Source organism: Pipra filicauda, unplaced genomic scaffold (assembly GCF_003945595.2).
Source record: "Pipra filicauda isolate LSUMZ 115617 unplaced genomic scaffold, ASM394559v2 scaffold177_size2800117_pilon, whole genome shotgun sequence".
Taxonomy (NCBI): Eukaryota; Metazoa; Chordata; class Aves; order Passeriformes; family Pipridae; genus Pipra; species Pipra filicauda.
In genome coordinates, this window is record NW_024104284.1 from 1053388 (window position 1) to 1074059 (window position 20672).

Here is a 20672-nt window from a genome sequence, read left to right on the forward strand (position 1 = left end):
TGAATTTTCCCCTTCACAATTGTTACAAGAGGGAAAGTTTGGAAACATTAGATAAAACATGATGGAGGAAAATGAAGGAGGGGGTTGGCAATGGATATATTTTTTGTTTGAGTCAATTTATTCCAGTCAGAAATCATTCAAAGTCTATTGCAGAAGAATGGTGGCGAATTAGAAATGGGTTGTGGTTCTCTCTGCTAGTCCCATGGAGAAAGGCTTCATTTTGCAAAGGCCTTGTGCCAAGTAGTATCTCCATCATTCACAACAAAAGAGTCAAGATCTGAAAGGAGAAGACAGGCAGCTTCCTTTCAGAAGAACGTGTTCTCAATAATTCTTAAATTATTTCATGAACAGTATTCATCATGAGGAGTGGGAGCTCACTGTGTGCATTTTTCACAGGAATTCTGACCAACATTTTAATAATGTGTCATTCTGAAAGCTGAATCTCAAATCATATTAAGTCATCTGAACACTAAAGCCACAAACTTTGCTGTTTAGCACAGATCACCCTGGCCATCAGGCTTTGGTACTTCCTTATCCAGCCAAAGCTTCCTGCCAAAGCTTCCTTGAAATTGTGTTATCCCTGAGGCTTTCCAGCTCCTCTCTCTCAACCAGTGCTTAAGGAAATGGCTGCTGCTGACAACTTCCTTGATAGTAGACAATTTCTGGCCTAGTTTCTAATAAATATAACAACTACTACATCCCCAGTAGGGTCTCTGTGTACTCCTTCCTCACTGCTGCTGTTATTCTCTGAAACTTTGGAGTAGTCTTGTTGTAATACAAACCACTCTTCTTCATGGAGAAGGAGAACCATAAAACTTCATTAATAACTTTTTTTTTCCTTTCTGAAGGGCTAAAACCAAAACAACATGCTTTTCGTCCTTAATTTTATGCACTCAGGTTTGAAAATGGTGACTCACTAGAATTAAAAGATAGTGCAACTCTGTCTTTTGAGCCAAGATAGAAACCTCATCTGCTGCATAAATCTTGGGATCATACTAGACAACAACATAAAAGTGGAACTGGGCATTCTCAGTCCAGCCAGCACACAAAACAGTAGCAGAGAATGTCCACCATCACTTATCTAGGATCTCTCACTCCTCTAAAGTGTCTTCCTCTGGCAGTAACCCATGACGTTTGAAATAAGCACATGTACTTGGCTCATCCTTGCATTGCAACCAGCCTGCCTCCTACATGGCACCTCTGCTGCTTGGCCCTGAACAGCATCTCCAGGACTCCACTCTGCCAGACTGTAACCCACAGAATTTCTTCTGAGCTCTGTTTTTGGGCTGTATCTAACAGGTTCTGTCCAAACACAGAAGTAGATAAAACAGCTCTGGCACTATGGCCAACAGCGTGGTCCTCTGAGACTGAAGGAGCAGGAAGGCAATGAGCCATCCCACCTTTGGTCAGCTTCCTGATACCTGAGCAGGCACCCACCTGCTCCCATACCTGCCTGCATGCACACACAGTGTGACACCCATTCAAAACCAGAAAAAAAGGTGATGGACGAGTTCTTACCCCTTTCTTCTCAAAAAGAGGACCATTTTATGCACTGCTATATGAACTAAGTTGGCAGAATCAATGGTAAGATTCATCCTGTTTATAAATCAAAATGAGATTGTTTTCCTAATTACATTTACATCACTTTGTTTTTAAAATTTTCATCATAAACAGGGCACATATTCTGGAATGACATCACGGACATAGAAAATAGGCAGATAAGTTTGCAGCAATATTGATTTGTGATGCTTTGTGCAATAAAAAAAAAGATTTTTTTTAATCAGGACTCTGAACAGAGGGGATTCCAAAAGAAGAGAGGAAGCAACAAGAGACTGTTTATGAGCTATAATTTTATATTCATAATCAGGGAAAAAAAAGGCAGTACAGTAGACAAAACCCAATTTTAATTAATGATCTTTACATTTCTTCCAGGTTTTTCTGACACTGGCTCAGCCTCCCCCACACTGCCTCTTCTTGCACTGAATTCTGCCTGATCACATGGCCACAAGTCAGAATGAGATCAAATGACGCAGAAAACTAAAACTGAACTTTAACCCCCACCTCCTCTCCCCAGTTATTCCCCCCTTGCACTGGCAGGAAAAAAAAAAAAAAGGAAAAAAAATTCAGATGTGAAGCAGAAGTCATTCCTCCACAAATGCTGAAATCAAATAAAAAAAATGAAAAAAAAAAGTAGGTTTAATTTGACACAAAGACTTTCCTTTTTGCAGAGTGCTGTCAGTCAGATTATCTGCAACTAGAAGTAGAGCATTTAGAATGAAGAGCAGAAATAGAAATGTAGGGGTGGGGACTGCTTGCTCAGAAGAGTCTTTTGTCTGGCGATACTGTGACTAAAGATAATCTTTGTTTATCTTGTATGTTTAACTTGTGTCTTGTATACCCAAAGTGTTGGAAAAAAATGTGGAATTACAAGTGAGTAACTGAACAAACCCATAACACAGGGTATAATTTCCAGGCATGGAAGGCAGGAAAAACAAACTCAGCAGTTATTATGCCATATTTATTTTTTTCTTTATAATCTCTCCCAGACTTGCGGCACAATAATGTTACAATTAAAGCATACTTTGACTAACAATTTCACATCAGAATGAAACGAATTATGTCACATTACTAATACAGCAAAGCAGAGCTGCAATCCACCCTGGCTACGCAACTACAGCTTAAAGCTAAAACTTTACAGAGACGAAGCAGTAAGCTCAAGGCTGATGAAAACTGAATAGGATTTAAGTATTTAGTGTCACCCAATCAGTGAAATATGATTAATGAGCCTGGAGGAGTACACTGGTTTTTAGTCTCCAAAGCAAGGCAGACATGGGGGGAAACGTATTTGAGCTCTTCAGCGATAAAAGCCCCAGCAAAATTCTGCACAGCTAAACTACACGTTCAATTGCAGCTGCTTATTTCTCCTCTGTGTGATTAGAGCCTCCTATTTCCCTCATTACAGGCTTGATATTATTGAAGCAAAGCCAACAGCGAGTTAGCAAGCCAGCAGGGGATCAAATTGATTATACAGTTAGCTGTGGAAAAACTGAAATTCTTTATTATGGGGAAATGAAATACAGTTAATTTATGCTTCAGCTGAACCCCTCCCACACTATGCTTACTCTACTGGTACTTTGAATTTTCTCTGAAGCTACAAGGCAGCTGAGAAATTACAGAAGCTTTACTGATATAAAAATAAGTCAGGCTTTCAGCATTTTTTAAAGGATTTTTGTATTTCTAATTATCATAACTCACTGTATAGGACAACATTGCTATAAAGCCGAAAAGAAAGAAAGGTGCAAGGCATTTGGGTTTATGTAGACTAGAAGATTTGCTATCTGTCTTTAGCTGGTGTTACAGAGGTAGTCCACAACTAGATGCAAGCATTACCTTATCAGTAAAATAGCAACTCAATTTTTGCGGTATTTCAATTAAAAATCTCCTTCCCAAATGAAGAAGTTAATCATTTGGGACCACAAGTAATTTTTTGAGAATAAGAACAGGCCTGTTACTTTATTTCTGACAAGGACAGACCATGAGATAAAGTTTGTTTCGAAAATGAGAACTTGCAGAAGACAGCATCGCATTTGGCCCATCCCAAGCGATTATATCCAAGAAATTCAGATCTTCCCTACAGAGCTGAAAAGTGCTGAGATCTCACAAGCAGAAAATTCCTCCTGCCCCACAGGCCTTTGCTTTCAAGCTCCAAACAGTTCTCCTCCTTGATGCCGTGATAAATAGAGCTCTGGATGGGACCCTACTGAGGAACGTCCCCTCTCCAAACAGCTGTCACCTCCCATTGCTCTCAGCAATGGCCACCCTTCCCAAAGACAGTCATTGCTTCTCTTAATGTATTTTTCACTGTCCCTTTCCATCCCCTGGCAGTACAAGGGATACATCCTCTTCAGAAAGCAGCTTGGCTTCTGTCCCATGAGGCAAGAAGGATCCTGTAACTTGTCAAAGATTAGCAAGAGAGCCCACACGAGGGTCCCATGGAGAGAAATGCTTAATGACACTGTTTTGCAGGAAGGGAAAATACCATACAATGCATCTTTAATAAAAAGTGTGACTTGGTCAGGATTCACAACCTTAATCAAGCTGCAAGAAAGAGCAGCCCTCTAACTGCTGGCCTGCCTCATGTAGAACTTCCTGTGTTTCATTAGCCTTTCTTGTGCCTTTTCTGCATTTCTGATGCTTTGTTCATGCTGCAACATCTCTGCAGTATTTTTTTTCTCCCAGTCACTGATGAATGCTTTGAGATATCTCCCTGGTTTTCAGACAAAACTTCTACCAATTTTTTTACCTGTCAGTGTCTTTTTGGCTGAAAAGATTGTGTTCATTTTGGCTGTGGTAGAATCAATTTTCTTCATTGACAGAAGAAAATTCTGGTATGGGACTGTGTTTTGGATTTGTACTGGAAACAGTGTTGATAACACAGAGATGTTTTAGCTATTGCTGATTAGTGCTTGCACAGAGTCAAGGCCTTTTCTGCTCCTCACTCCACTCCACGAGCAAGCAGGCTAAGGGTACACAAGCATTTGGGAGAGGACATAACTGGGACAGCTGACCCCAGGTATACGCCATACCATATAGCATCATGGCCGGTATACAAAGTGGGGGGAAGAAGGAGTAAGGGGAGGGACATTCAGAGCAATGGTGTTTGTCTTCTCAAGTCGCCATCACACGTGATGGAGCCCGGCTTACCCGGGGATGGCTGAATATCTGCCTGCCTATGGGAAGTACTGAATTAATTTCTCGCTTTGCTTTGCTTATATGTGTTACTTTTGCTTGACCCATTGAATTGTCTTTATCTCAACCCATGAGTTTTCTCACTTTATCCTTCCGATTCTCTCCCCGATCCCACCGTGGGGAGCGAGTGAACGGCTGCATGGGGCTGAGCTGCCGGCTGGGGTTAAACCACGACAAACATCCTATGGTCTTATTAGAACAAAAGCAATCAAGCTTGATTTGCACTACCCACTTTAGCAGTATTAATACTAAAAGAGAAGTAAAAATACACATTATGTTTTTATTTCCTCTTTCCCTTCTCACTCAAGAATTAATAGAATAAAAGTCTTTTTCACTTGCTGCTATAATATCCACTGACAGATCCAAGGAAGTGCTAATAAATGCAAGTGAAAGTTTGCACACAACTTAAAATGCAGAAGAGCTTATTTCACTGAAGGCTGGATGTTTACCAGGAAATGAGATGGACTCAAATTGCCCTTGTGACTGCTTGAGACATACACTCATTAAAGATACCATTGAAGTAATATGGAGGAGAAAATAAATTGTTTGAAAGGACAGTGCCAAGACTGGCAAATCTAAAATTTACTACACAGTCATACAGAAGCTATTTTGGGAGCCACAATCACCTCTTGGAAAAATAAACACATTTCCACAGAACAGCAATTCCGTATGTTGCACTTGGCCATCTTGACCAAAGCCAATAGGGTAATGACTTTTACAAGTGGCAAAACCCAGCCTCTTGGCAAAAACAATCCCTAACCTCAGGAAATACAGAAGAATTTTTTAGAAGAAAAATAAAATTGAATTTTTTTTATGTAAATATGGATATATATATAGTTGATGTTTATGAGAAAACTTCTACTTGGAGAAAGACAGTAAATCTACAGTACACAAATTCTGACACAAACAATCATTGACATAAAAATGTTGCTTTTAAGCTGACAGGTGGTTTTCTAAAAGAAACTAAAAATAACTACTTGACAAAAAATTGAGACAGATTTCCAAGAAATTCTGTGTCATTTTGAGTAAGTTCTTTCCTGATCCATAGCAGCTATCTATTTCAAACAGTACTATTTACATATGATGCAAAAGCCCCTCAAGGTAACCAATCACCTGAACACACTGAATACACTGTAGCTGTGACTGGGATGTAACCAGAAAGCCTCCAGAAAGCTGTGTGTGTATGTGTATATACATCTATACACTGCCATATATGCATGCAGAGCCTTTTCACAGGCTTTTCTCCTACATTTTGATATGTTTCAATTTGCTTTTCCTTTGCTATGTGACTGGTTTTGACATTTATTTGTATATATATATAATTTGAGATTATATATATATATTATATATATATATAAGATACAACTTGGAAGATATTTTGCAAAGGAAGCATGGCAAAAGACTGTAAAAGAACTAGGGCTCTTCTCAGTAACCTAAGGTAAGGCCATGAAAAATTCCTGTTGTGAAAACCCATCCTCACATGGCTATGGGGGCTCTTTAACTAAGTGGTGTCATATTGAGGCAAGGGCTTGAACTCTAGAGCCTGAGCATCTATTTGGAAAGCCCCCATTATTTGCAATAGAGCTGCCAGACATAGCAAACGCTATGTGACTTCATTGTATATGACCAAAGAAACCCCTCCATGGCACAGAAAAAGCACAGGGAACAGAACTCTTCTGTTAGGAACAGGTTGTTTTTCTGGGGATCCAGCTGCATACATGTAAGAAAACTGCATCACTGAACAGATCTATCCACGTGCAACAAATCTGACATTGGGTTCCCTGTGAATAGTATGAATCTTCATCTTCAGCATGATGGAGACAACCTGATCCACTCATAGTGGATGTGTCATTTAACCATCTGAGGTCTTAGAAGCCCCTGGACTGTGGTCAAGAATTTGCAGGTCCAAGGTCTCTAAATTCCTTTAGGTGACCCTGTTACTGGTCTCAAATATGAAATAAAATACAATTAATATACTTCGAAGGTGGGAAAACTTCTTTTGTACAGTAGGCAACAAAGAAAAGTGATTGACAGCATATACCGAGTGAATGGTAGAGCCAGAGCCTCTGTCCTAGCCAAGTGCTTCGTGTGTTACACAGTATTGTTTCCTAAAACTTTCACAGTTGCTTTTAATGCTTTTCTGCCAATAAGCTCCCAATGCTTTAGAAAGACTCAGACATTTCAAAAAATCATTAATATTTTTGAGTATATTTTTCTGTGAAGCCAAGCTGAAATCCTAAAAGGAGCCTTTAAGAAGTTGGCCTGGTGGTTAGTGCAACAGACAGGCATCTCAAAGGCAGCTGGCATCAAAAAGAGTTACAAAAATCAAGGTATTTGAAAGTCTTCTGTGAGTTTCAGAAATCTGTGGCCTGTGAGTCCTGTTTCCTGCATCTTTAAGACATAACACGTCATCGTTACGCACCAGAGAGCATCTGACTGCAGCTGGGAGCAATAGGCATCACTGATACCAATCACTGCTTTACCAGGTGTATAAACCTGGAGTTAAATAATTTTGTCCTTAGGTCATTCTTTGAGTCAGTTACAGTGCAAAAGAGATGTACCTTTCCATCACCTTGCTGACAGTTAAATGCTCAACAGATGCAAAGCACTCATTTTTCTCTCTATCAAAAGTGAAAACAATCCTTAACACAGAATTTCCTTGCTGTAACAAAAGTGAACATTTCATTTTTTTTCAGTTTACTAGAGTTTGAAAGGTCATATAAGTCTACTTTTATGAATATTGTTAACATAATCTGGAATATAAACACAATATCAACACAAATTAAAAGGATTCTGAAATGGTAGAGAGATGGAGAATAATGTTTTACCACTGTAATGCTGTTTTATTAACATCACCTCCTGAGTGAGGCTGATGCACTGCACAGGAATCTGGGCTGTTTTGCTATAAGTGGAAAGTTAACTTAAGTAGGGTGTCTCCACAGAGATGAAGATGTAGCAAAGAAGTGGAGATTAAAAAAGCCAGATCTGATTCTCAAAAAGAATACAGCGATATAAGAACAGGTACAGGGATTTGAGGACTTTTGTTTAACCTGCTACATTTTTGTAGCTTTTCTACCCTGTACAGAATCAACTCTTCAGCATCTAGAGCACTAGAAGACCTGGGAAACCCTAGACAACTGGAAAGCAAAACAAAAAAACCCAAAAACCCAAACCATCTGAAGCAGTATAGCTATGTTGATTCACTTGGAATCCTAGGTAATACAACCCACCAAGTCTAAGATCCTTTATGGGGACCCAAATAAGGACCCAATAGGGAAAGGAAGAAAGGTAAAAGGTAAAACAAGGGAAAGAAGAAAGTTTGATGTAGTGATAAAACATAGGTATTTGCTAAATTCCCAGATCTACTCTGGGCAAGTTGTATTTTGAGGTACTAAAGGTTCCTGGAATGTGGAAGATGTGTAATCTCCAAGCCAATGGGGACCTAATGAAGTTTAACTCTTGCTATTTGTTTTATTGGTGTAAATGTACAAACCAGGAATGCTTGTTTGGAACAAGAAGAAAACAGACAAAACTGTCTAACACTCATATAATTTCTGTAAGCTTTTGCTTGCCTAGGACTACAGCAGAAGGCTGCTCTGTTCAGCCTGTTTTTGAACAGCAACTGGAAATGAGCTAGGATAGTCACAGAATTAAAGTATCCAGCTGACACTTGAATAACATGTCTAAAATGAGCATATCCAGAAGCACCTAGTGGCTGAGAAAAAAAATTTCCCTGCTTTTGCATTACAAGTCCTATTTTTAGATCACTGGTATTTCAAAAAGGTTTTCAAGAAGTAAAAAACAGTCAGAATTTACAGAACTAGACCAAAATATGAAGTGCTGGATGACTGTGGGTGAAGGGAAAGACTTTGGCACAGGCTTTTCAGCAAGACAGCCTAGCCCAGGCTCCTGGCCAGGCTCCAGCTTTGGAAGCTGTCCTCAGACTCCTCTGAGATGACTATCGGCCCCTCTTCCTGCTCCAAGCTGTTGAGCAATAAAGCTCTGAGTTGTCAAACTGATACTGCTCTTTGAAGCAGAAGTGGCTGTGATTCAGTCTTTGGTGAAATAACCCTCCCGATACTAAAACTCCCTGAGCTCCTCTGTAATTAAAAGCACGATCATAAATGCAATGAATTTGTTTTGTTAAGCTTTTTGGTGAGTATTGGTTTGTAATCATCTTTACACTTGTGATATCTCATTAGTAAGGACTGACCACATGATATGGGAAATCCTTCACTACAAGCAGGAGTAGGGTTGTGCACTCCACAGCTGCACTTCAGTAGCATGAGCAACATTATGAAAAATGGTTTTATTCTTTCACCATGTCATTTCAGTAAAGCAAGAGGAAAGAGGAAAGCACTTAAAAATTGTGGGACTGGTAAAGCTGAACTTGAAAGATTCCTCCTTCCCCCATGGAAGCACTGCTCTCATCATGCCAGCATTTCTTCAGCATCCCTAAAAGTGAACCAGGATATCCTGTGAATACTGAAACTAGCTCTCTCTTGCCCAACAACCACGTGTTTTTTTGTTTTGGGGTGAGTTTTTTGTGTTTGGGTTTTTTTTTATTATTTTGGTTGGGTTTTGGGGTTTGTTTGTTTGTTTTGTTGGTATATTTTTGTTTGGTTGGTTGCTTGTTTGTGTGGGAGGTTTTTTTTGTTTTCCAAGGAGATCAAAACTTGACACTTATAATGTTTTGTTTCCCAAACCAAATTCAAACTTCTGGTCACCACCACCTGTACCTCAGCACTGATTTCTTCTGGCTGTCTTCTCAACTATCCCACTAGAAAGCTTTTCCCGTCCATAACATTTCTTCATTTGCTAAAACATTTCTAAACCAGCATTACTCCTTTCCACGTTCTCCAAGTGGTGCTGTCAGGAACTTACTCTCAGTGTCTTTGTGAATCAAAGCCGGTATTTTATAGAGAAAAACAAAGAGTAAAGGCCTAGCTTGACTCCATCTTTCTTAAAACTAGCATTGTCATACAACAAAGATGACTAACAAGAGATGTGCTCCTATTTTCTTTTTCTCCTTCTTACCACTGCCTTTGCTACAAGAATGAAAGCCACACTATCATACCTGCAGCAATATTAAAATGACCGAGGACACAGCTGCCCTGGTCCAGGGGTGCTGGAGGGGATCTGCGTTTTCAGAAAGATCTCTGAGGTGCACAAACTACCATGATAATTCAGTTTCATACAAATTGATTGTAAAAGAGAGAAAGGCAACTGAACTAACCATGCCTCAAAGTTGTGCCGAGGGAGGTTTAGAATGGATATCAGGAAAAATTTCTTCACCAAAAGGGTTGTCAAGCACTGGAACAGGCTGCCTGGGAAAGTGGTTGAGGCACTATCCCTGGGGGACAGATACAGCACTCAGAGACATGACAGAGTTTAGTGTTGGGCTTGGAAGTGTTGGGTTAATGGCTGGACTTGATCTTAAGAGTCTTTTCCAACCTAAATGATTCTATGTCTCTGTTACTGAATTAACCTATAGTTACACCTATCTCTTAAGCAACAAAGCATCCATGAGACAGAAATGAGACAGAAAAAGACAGTTAATCATCTAAACAGCTAGAAATAGAGAAAAAATTAGCTTTTGTACAAAGGGTTTTCTGACTAAGGCCAAGTTTCTTTATGTAATGAAAAGCAGGTCAAAACTACCCAGTCTTTCTGATCTAAAGCATATTTCTGGTTGTATTACAAAAATTTGTTCTTTGGGATACACCCATTGGGAAGTTCCAGCATTTTTGGTCATGTTGGCTGTCAAAAATGCATAGAGCTTTGTTGGTGGGAAGGACCATTTTCTGTTTCCAGGCTCAGACTCTTATTATAGCTTAGATCAAACCCTGTAATAAAACCCAGCCAATTTTAAAAACAGCCGCCAATTTTATCATATGCAAATACTTAAACTTCTACTGAATCCCCTAGCCTAATCAACCATCTACAGCCTTACTTCCCCTGAGAACATTGTCAGAGGTGCATTTGTTCCTCGTCATTTCATGTTCTAGGCATAAACACAACGCAAAATTCAGTTGTTGCGTTCATCTTATGGCAGGAAAAGAGCTACCATAACATCACAAGCTCGGAAGAAACAAATTTGGATATGTTGTTTTTGTCTGTAAACTGGATTTTGAACTAACAGACCCTCACAGTTTTGTTTGACCACCCCTGTGAAAGCTTGGAAAGAGTGTGCTGCGCTACTAGGTGCACTTGTAAGAAACCAGAAAACATCCCCCCCTCCCAGACCAAGCTGGCTGTGGACTTTCTTTGTCCCCCTCTAAAAAAAGACACTAAGTCCTCTGGAGGAAGAGGGCACTGCTGTGTGTCCAATGGCTGTACCAGGCTAGCAGAGGCTGCTGCAGCTATGCTACTGCAAAATACATGTCATTTCTCATTTTTGCCAGAGAAGACAACTCATGAACAGTGACAAGGCTGCCATTAGGAGTGTGATGTTTCTGTATTACACACCAGCTCTCTAGTCAGCTATGAAAAGGAAGATATAGTAAAAAAAAACCCAAGCGAGATCTATTGCATGAAAACAAAATGCAAAATGGCACATAAGGAAAAATAAAATAAAAGAACTTTTCCTTTGTAACACCACCTTTAAACTTTACTTAAGCCTTATTCATTTGGTAAATCAAGGAAGCTCACATAGACTCCAGGTGGAGCTGGGATGAGTGCATATTGACAGTAAGAGTTTTCTGTTAAGCCATGTCACTATCTACTGGCAGATCACTGAGATTTTTTTTTTTATTAAGGAGGCAGCAGATAGCCTTCTAACCCAGACCTTTATTCAGAGTGTGGATACATACAGCAGCCTACAAATACCTACAAATCTGAGAATTCTTAAGAGTGACTTGAGGCTGCTTCCCAGTCTCAGGCTGGCCAGCCCTTACACCTCTTCTTCTCTAGAGAGCTGCTCCCTTCTCCACAGTAGACCAGGACTCCAGCCCTCCCTACCAGGTTCTTGCCCCAAGACCACAGGTTGAAGAGCAGAAGACTTCTCCTTCTCATCCCTTAGCACTTCCCTGACCAGCTATAGAACCTCCTTGCTCCTCACCCCTCCTTTCCACACTGCTCTCACTTTTGCAGTTTCAAGCTTTTTATCTCCAACAGTCCCCCACAGCAATTAATCACTTTCAATCTGTGGCTCCCATTTTGCTTTGTTTTATGACTGATACTGCACAACTGGATGTAAGTTCCTTAGCCTGTAGCTGGTGGAGGTAACCAGAACCCCCTTCTTAGCCCTTTTGCCTTCTCCTCTGCAGGTGCTTGTAATCTGGCTCAGGAATCCCCTAAAAAAGCGGCCAGTGTCCAAGACAAAATTTTTAATAGAGTAACTGTAATATTTTAGGGGAAACAAACAAAAAACCAACCAAAACCCCAAGGAAAAAAATGCACCAGCAGCCTGCAGCAGCAAAAGACAGTCATTTGCTTTCTGAACTCATTTACTGTCGAGTAAATTACGAAATAAAATTATATTTCCAATTCCTGCCTCCAAGGGAGGAGAAGGGAATCAGAGGGGAAAGCACAGCTCCTGAGAATCAGGAGATGTGGCTGCAGTTTTCAACTGTGCTAGAGAAATCCTCTGACAGAAGCACTACCTCCACCAGGCTGTGGGCTCGGTAGTAAGCACCCAGGGTTCAGTTGATTCACTCTGCTCAAAACCACTCTGCCATTTTCAGGTGAAAGTTGACGTAGTTGGAGGTTCGTAATCAAATACGTTGCACTTTATCCTTTTACTTTCATTCTTTTTATCATGCACGTCGCCAAGACACATAGAAAAACCAAGACAGAACAGTGATAAAAACTGAAAATAAAGACTTTTAACCTTGTAAATAAGTGCTAAGCCTTGCTAGTGACTGCAGCGTTCCTAGTGCAGATAAACATCGCTCCCTCGTGTGGTTAAAGCTCACTATTGCTAATTTAGCGGTACTGCAGATCTTTGCATGAAAATTTAGGGAAGAAAGGATTATTCGCCTAGATTTGCATCTCAATGCACAGTCACATACGAGTTCATGTATGCAAAAGTATGAGTACAGTAATACACCTTGCACAGAGTTCACTCTGAATAGGCAATTTCACCTCGTATCTGTGTTAAAAGGCTAAAAAAATTATCTCCCTCAAAAGGCTGATAGAAACAGAAAACAAAACTGGGATCTTTTATGGAGAAATCTACAACTCCATACGAAAGAGATTGTAGGGGTTCGAGTTTTTCATATGCGAACACTGATTGAACTGTTGCTCTCTAGATAACTAATAGTTAAACTCACAGACTAGCTTGGAAATTAAAGATGTGAAACTACCTGACCCCTTGACAGGATTAACACACATCCTTAAATCTCTTCTCAGGGTGTGCAGAATCCTACACAAGATTTTCTGTGAGAATTTCAAGACTTTGGGGAGTCCAGAGATCTCATCAATTTTTCTGTTAGTTCACCTGAATGGCCATTATAAATCCAACATACAGTGTAATGACAGAGTTCCTTACTGCATATAAGTATACATGTGTTATTAGTGCTCTTTAATAGAGCTGCACTAATGCATTCTAAAGCCTCAGAGCCCTCTCTTTTGGCCTGGTTTCCAACTTGATAGCAAAACAGAGGATGCCTCTCATTTTGTCTCAATGCAGTGGACCCTTCTTTCTACAGCTTAGCAAAATAAGGTTGCATAAACAGGTCCCCTTGGACAAAAAAACCCCTTCAAAACAGTACTACTTCGAGTCAAGCTGTAATTTAATCAAGAGAACAATTAATTATTTTCTATGCTTTCACTGCTAACAAATTACAACATATTTAAAAAGTTAAGTACATTAGAATTTTTATATGAAATATCAGTGTGCAATAGATTCCTCCCCGAAACCACTGGAGAATAAAGATGGGAATAGAAGAATGAAATTATTGAAATTTGTATTCTCTTAAATCAATAGCAAGCTATTTGAATAAGAAAACATTATTTCATTATACAGTATGAATACTATGCTTATTCACAGGAGTAACAGCTAACAAGTATTTCCAGCTGATATCAGGAAATGTTCAAATTTATCTAAAATACATAGCTACTGTTATGTGTTGCAAAGAATGGCTGGAGATTAAGAATTAAAATACCTAGAACATAGGACACACAACACCATTTAATCCCAGGTAAAAAAAAAAAAAAAGAAAAAGAAAGAAGAAAATATGCTCTCAGGGACTTTTCCATCCCACATTCTGTAAAACTCCTTCATAATATTTCTTGCATTCTGAGTGCAAATGTTCTTGAAAGAGAAAAATAAAGAGAGCATAAAGGTGATATTTGGGGAACAAACTCCAACTACCTATGTCTGTGCTTTCCAGGAATTTGCAGCTGCTTTTTTTTCCCTCAGTAGTGACTGCAGCTGATCTTGTTCTCAAAAGAAAATAGACCCATCCCTACAGGAGTTTCCCCTCAAGCAGCCTCCCCACTCTCTCCCCTCCCATCCTTAAGGAACCATAATTCAGGCTTAAATACTTTGGAAATAAATTCATTTTCCTGCAGCAAAGGAAGACTGATGCACAAACATTAGAGCAATCTAATTTTAGATCATTCAGACAATACACTGGATCCTTACGCGCATTTATTTAAGGCTATTTATAGTCCTCCAGACGCTGCTGGAAGTATAGTCGTCCATTGTGGAGCTACTCCGCTGTGCCCCGGTTTGGGAGGGAGAAAGGGAGAGGAGGGATGGAGGAGGCAATCAAGAGTCTGATTGTTCTGGGGAACACAGGTATGGAGGTGTTGGATGAAATGTTCATTTGCAGCCTGAACGGAGATCAAAAGGTTCAGCTGCTTAGCAACTCTGCTGCTGCCAAAAACTGTAGGGGCACTGGAGAACTTGGAAGTCCCAAACCGCACCAAATTACAGACTCGGATACAAATGCTGCTCATAGCTCCAGGCATGGAAAAGGGACCATGTGCCAGAGTGGGGGGAAAAACCCTGAAAAAGTTTTTAGTCCTCTGGGGACACTTTTGGAGTAGTATAAATGGATATACTGTACCTCAGAGCCTGAGTGTTGAAGTCAGCAGTTCCATCGAAGGCATGTGACTTCCAGAACAAAGTTCTTTTTTTGTAGGCACTTGCAAGCTCATCTAAACATTGGCACCCCACAGTCTCTAGGCCTTGGTTATCAGAAGGCCTCTCAAACCCAGACCTTCTTCAGTTCTTCTTTTTAATTTGTCTTAAAAGAAAAGCCCAACCAAACAAAAACAACACAGCTTCTGGCTTCAGATTAATTTTAACAACACATCTAAGGCAACATTTCCAGTGCACACATCCAGTGGTTGAACTATAACTCATGCTCAGTTCCATGGTATCACAGAAGACTTTGGACCATCAGCTCCAGTTCTCCTGCTGTAAAATGAGAACATACTGCTTCTCCAGTTAACCTTGTCAGACACATGGATCATCTTTTATCACATTTAGATGCAAGTCCTGGGGCCACTAGCTATTCTAGAGCAGACATGCTATTTTAACTCAGTGTCATTCAGATATCGAGGTCAAAGGATTCCCAGTTGAAAGTATGGAAAACCCTAAGCACTACAGCACAGCATCTTGTTTTCATTACAGTATGCCTTGAGTAGGAAAATCTGCTTTTGAAGTTATTAGTGATTTTTGACAACCTTCCCTATGAAACTGGCCATGCAGAACACAAGGCCTTACTGTTTTTCTTTAGAGCAGTAACTGCAAGGCACAGCAGATAAAATACATTTGTAGGTCACAGATCCTGAAGTCAGTGTCCCAGTATCTATGTGAGCTAAATATGATCCACTATTTAAAGAGAAGCATGTAGGAAGTTTAAAATGACTATTCCAAGGCTCACAAAAAGACTGAGATCTTTGCTATCAGATCTAAGTCTGCCCTTTAGAAGTATTAGCCAGATGATGTTGGGGTGATCAAACCATACTGCTTGGAACTCCAAAAGATAGCTCCTCACTGGAAGAAAACAACTTTGCATTTTATGAAATTACCATGGACAAAGATAAGATACTAGTAAAATGGGAAAAGGACAAAACAAACAAGCATAACAACTATAACTAGCTCTATCTTGAAGATTTTTGTTTCTAAAATTATGTATTGTAAATTAGTTACGATTCTTTAGGAATCAGCTGATCTTCAGTGAAAGAAATCCAAGCTACTCCCAGCAATGAGGGCAGGCCAGCAGTGCTCCTGCCGAAAGGGGTAATTTGTTACACTGCCTTCTTTCAAGACCTCATGATCCCAGACCTTTGAAACATCCAGTGCTTGCTCCTGAAATATTGCAGAACTAAGGTATTATGGCCACTTCCAGCCATACACTTGCATATAAATGGTACTATCGAAAAACATTAGATAAATCATCTGAAAAGTGTTTTGATGGCACCAACAAGAACAACAACAGAGAACAACCACTGCATAGGCACTACATTAGAGACAAAACCAAGAGGCCACCAGAGAGTGAGCATAGTTGAGGAAGACCAGGCTGCATTCAAGATAAAGTCTTTCACTTCTGTATTGGTAAGTTACTGTTTATTTTCCCTATTGTATCACTGATCAAAGTCCTAAAATGAATATTGCAGCATTCTAGGAATACAGTTGTGCAACTCAACTGATGTGTAAACTCCTGCAGCAAAACTACCTAAGATGGGATGCCATCCAGAGGGACCTGGGCAAACTCGAGAAGTGGGCCCATGGAAATCTCATGAGGTTTATCAAGACCAAGTGCAAGGTGTTGCACCTGGGTTGGGGCAACCCCCCCCCCGGTGCCAATACAGGCTGGGGGATTAAAAGATTGAGAGCAGCCCTGCCAAGAAGGATTTGGGGATGGTGGTGGATATTCTCAGGCAGATGGTGTGACTCTTGGGGATGGTCCCATGTAGGGCAAGGAGTTGGATCCTTGTGGGTCCCTTCCAACTCAGCATCTTCCGTGATTATGTGGATGAAAGGCTGGACGTGAGCCAGCAATGTGTGCTTGCAGCCCAGAAAGCCAATTGTGTCCTGGGCTGCATCAAAAGCAGCATGGGCAGCAGGTCAAGGGAGGTGATTCTGCCCCTTTACTCTGCTCTCATGAGAACCCACATGGAATACCACATCCAGTTCTGGAGTCCCCAGGACAGGAAAGACATTGACCTGTCGGAGTGAGTCTACAGAAGGGCCACCAAGATAACTAGCAGGATGGAGCACCTCTCCTACAAGGAGAGACTGAGAGAACTGGGTTTACTCAGCCTGGGAAAAAGAAGGCTTCAAGATCACCTAATTGCAGCCTTGTAGTACCTGAAGGGAGCCTGCAGGAAAGCTGGAGAGGAACTTGTTACAAGAGTGTGTAATGACAGGGGAAATGGATTCAAGTCAAAAGAGAGTAGGTTCAGATATTAGGAAGATATTCTTTACTGTGAAGGTGGTGAGGCACTGGAATAGGCTGCCCAGAGAAGTTGTGGATGTCCCATACCTGGAGATGTTCAAGGCCAGGCTGGATGGGGCTCTGAGCAACCTGGTCTAATGAAAGGTGTCCCTGCCCATGGCAGGGGGGTTGGAACTAGATGATCTTTAAGGTCCCTTCCAACCCAAACCATTCTGTGATTCTATGATGTGAAATGTGCGTCAGAAAAAAGCGGTTAAAAATCTAGAAGTGAATGAACTGTCAGGATCTACTTCCCAATAAACTTAAAATAAGGCCAAAAATGAAGCATTTAGGTGAACTAGAAAAGTTACATAAAAGATAGCACAGATAATCATATGTACAGAACCATTTCTGCACAAGAAAATACTAAATAGACAGGGAATCCTCAGGCTTGAAACAGAGAGGTCTATGAAATCAAGCATAGTACGAGAGAGATGAAGAGGGAATGATTATTCACTACTTGAGACTCACACAAGGAAATCATCAGGTTTAAAGCACAAGCCACAGGAAATACTTCTTTCAAACAAGGCATAGTTAAATTGTGTAACTTATTGAGTGTTGTGGATGCCAAGTATTTAAATGGGTTCAAAAGGGATTATACAAATGTATGTAGACTGCTTCCACTGGTGACTATAAAAAATTAAAAATAAAATAAAAAAACCCCTACAGTTTTGATGCACCAGATGCTTCAGAAGTCCGTAAACTGATGACTGCCAGAAACTGGGGAGATGAAACAGCAGGACCCTTCTCACAGTTTTGCATCTTCTCCCTAAAGGGCCATGAATGCCAGACACTGGAGCACGTGGTCTTCTGGGTTTGTCCAGGATAGCAGCTCTTTGCAAGGGAGCCCTACAGCTGTGGAGACAAGAAGTCTGGCGGGGTCCCCTGTAAGAGGAACCTCCAGGGTTAACCATAGTTTCTCTTGAACTACACTGCAGCTCATTGTCATGACTTCCCTGACTTGGGGGGCAGAGAAGGGGAAGAGGGGAGAGTGAGAGAGCAGAAGCAACAAGTGTCAAGAGAACTATAGCACCATTCATGTTGCCTCTAGAAACCATTTCCTTCACCTTCTAAAAATTTTCCTCCAGAAAGCTTCTGAGACTTTTCTTGACAAAACAGACAGTTTACAATGTCTAAAAGGTTTTTTATGGCATGCTATGAACAAAACTTAAATACCAGTGCCAAGAATTAGAATGATTTACGTCATTCTCTTCAGGGTAGGGCATACTCTATCCTATACTCAGAGGTTCCTAATGTCCCCCATGGTGCTGAGCTGCATTTATTGCTATAAATTAAAAAGCTTCAGTTTCAAATCTCTGAAGCTCTTGAAACAGGGCAGGCTTGGTGGTGAGGAGAGGGGGTATGTATTCAAGCCCTGAGGGAATCAACTGCTTCTAGCACAATCACAGCTCCTGGCTCCTGATGAATTCCCGCAGGTCTTGGTGCAGCTGTTCATCTCTGAAGTGATAGCCACAGCAAGAGGAGAATGTTTGACATGGTGCCTTCTCAGTGTAAGCACTGCAAGTCTTGGGACCCGTTTTCAACTGCACCTTCATAGATGTGGAGCCACACAAATTAATGCTTTGCACATTGTCTGTCTTAGAGATCAGCGTGGCAATACTAAGCCAATGATTAGGCCAGCCAGACACTCAACCTGTCATCATCAATTTAATGAATTACAAATCAAAGCATGTTCACAGCTCATGACATAATTCAGATACTTTGCCATCTCTTATCAGGACTACCCAAATCCAGATCTTCAGGAAAGTTTTGCCCAGACTTCACCAAAGTCCCAGGACAATCCTGAAGGAGAGTCGTATTTCTTGTTTTTCTTCCAGAGACAGATTTCCCTGCACTGCACTGCTTTCCAACAGCAGAAGCAATCCTTCCAGGACCCAGAAGAGACAGAGCCAGGGCAGGATTTTTTTTTTCTGGGCAGACTAGGATAAAACTACCCCAAAGACAACAACAAAAACTAGGGGACCAGACCATTTTCCTATGTCACACCAAAACACTTTCTTCTATATAAAAGGGGGCACATGCTAAAAGAACAAACCACTTCCTTATTATTGTAAAAAAAAATCTGTAAACTGCAACTTTCGACTTATATTTTCCGAGAAGTTGGTTTAATTACTGTAGGCAAAGTTTTCATATGGCTTCTGCAGCATCTAAGGGAGATGTCCATAAGCAACACTCCCACCAAACAAGTCTCCTATTGGCAGATAAAAGCTGAAATTTCAGTGCATGAAACAGTTTTATAAGCTTCTCCAACAAGAACTTTGTTTTGAAAGCATTAAAAATTAGTGGAAATACAGAGCACAGGTTTTCTATACTTTCTCCCACCCCAAGGATTAAAGCAAAGAAATCAGCATCTGCCACAGCACTGTGTACGTGTCTACAAAACTGATCACAGACGGTAGATATAATCCAAGGCTTACTTTGTACTCTCAATGCTGCTTTTAATCTAAGGCGTTGCACTTTTGGGTTAAGATAAAGCTTTAATACTGGACGTCTACATCCTGTTCTCTCAACCAGAAGTGAGGAAGTAGCTTCTGGCCAAATAAGGACACCTTCCAAGCCCTGCAGAACACAACATGGCTTTTATTACTATGACAAAACTACAAGGAGTTTGGTCTAATTTAATTCAATGCTCTGTTTTCTGAGTTAGAGCAGAAATGATTCTTAAAAGGCAAAAAGTAATTTTTGCCAAAAGTGCAGCAAAAACATAGGCCTCAGGAGATATTCTTGCTGGCTACCAGTCACCCAAATTCAAAAGCAACTGTCACAGACTTTGGTGGCCTCTAGTGGCTGCTTTTCCCACATCCCAAACTCATCACATGATTTGGCTCCTAAGACTGCATCTGCTCCACCTCCCATCTGTGTTTGCTGGATCCCTACAAAAGTGGCAGTAGAATGAAATGATGATACTGGGAGGTGCAGCAGGGGAAAGATAAGGTAGGAGTTGTTACAATCATCCAAGATGCCACTTACTTGTCAATATCTACCTGTCCTTACCACCTATAGTAGATTTAGTCACCTGACAAGTACACATGGTGGCAAGATAGTTATGATTCTTAAAATTATATTTCTTCCATTGATTTTCTAACAAAATTTCTTTTTAAACTGCAGTTTAAGCCATGATGTCTAACAATGAAGTCAAGAACAAGATGTGTGTTCAAGAAACACTAACCTTCACTTAACATTTTCATTCAATTAGTTTGAGGATTTACAAGTTATAAATGCAGGTTTTTAAGGGTTACTTAAGTAGTTCAATAGTTCTTCAAAAGCACCAATCTGATGTGTGTTGAGCTGAACCGAATACAGAGCTCATGGGATCTGTAGTCAGCCCCTCCACCATGTATCAAATCAAACCCCTTGGAAAGTAACATTCATGGTAAAAGTTTCCAAAAAACAGCCTAACTTTTCCCAAGTTGGGTACAGTCCTCAGGTCCCACCACGTTGCTGAGATCACCAATAGAGCAGTGTGGAGGCTCAGCTTCAGACTGGATGAAATTTTACTCTTTCTGT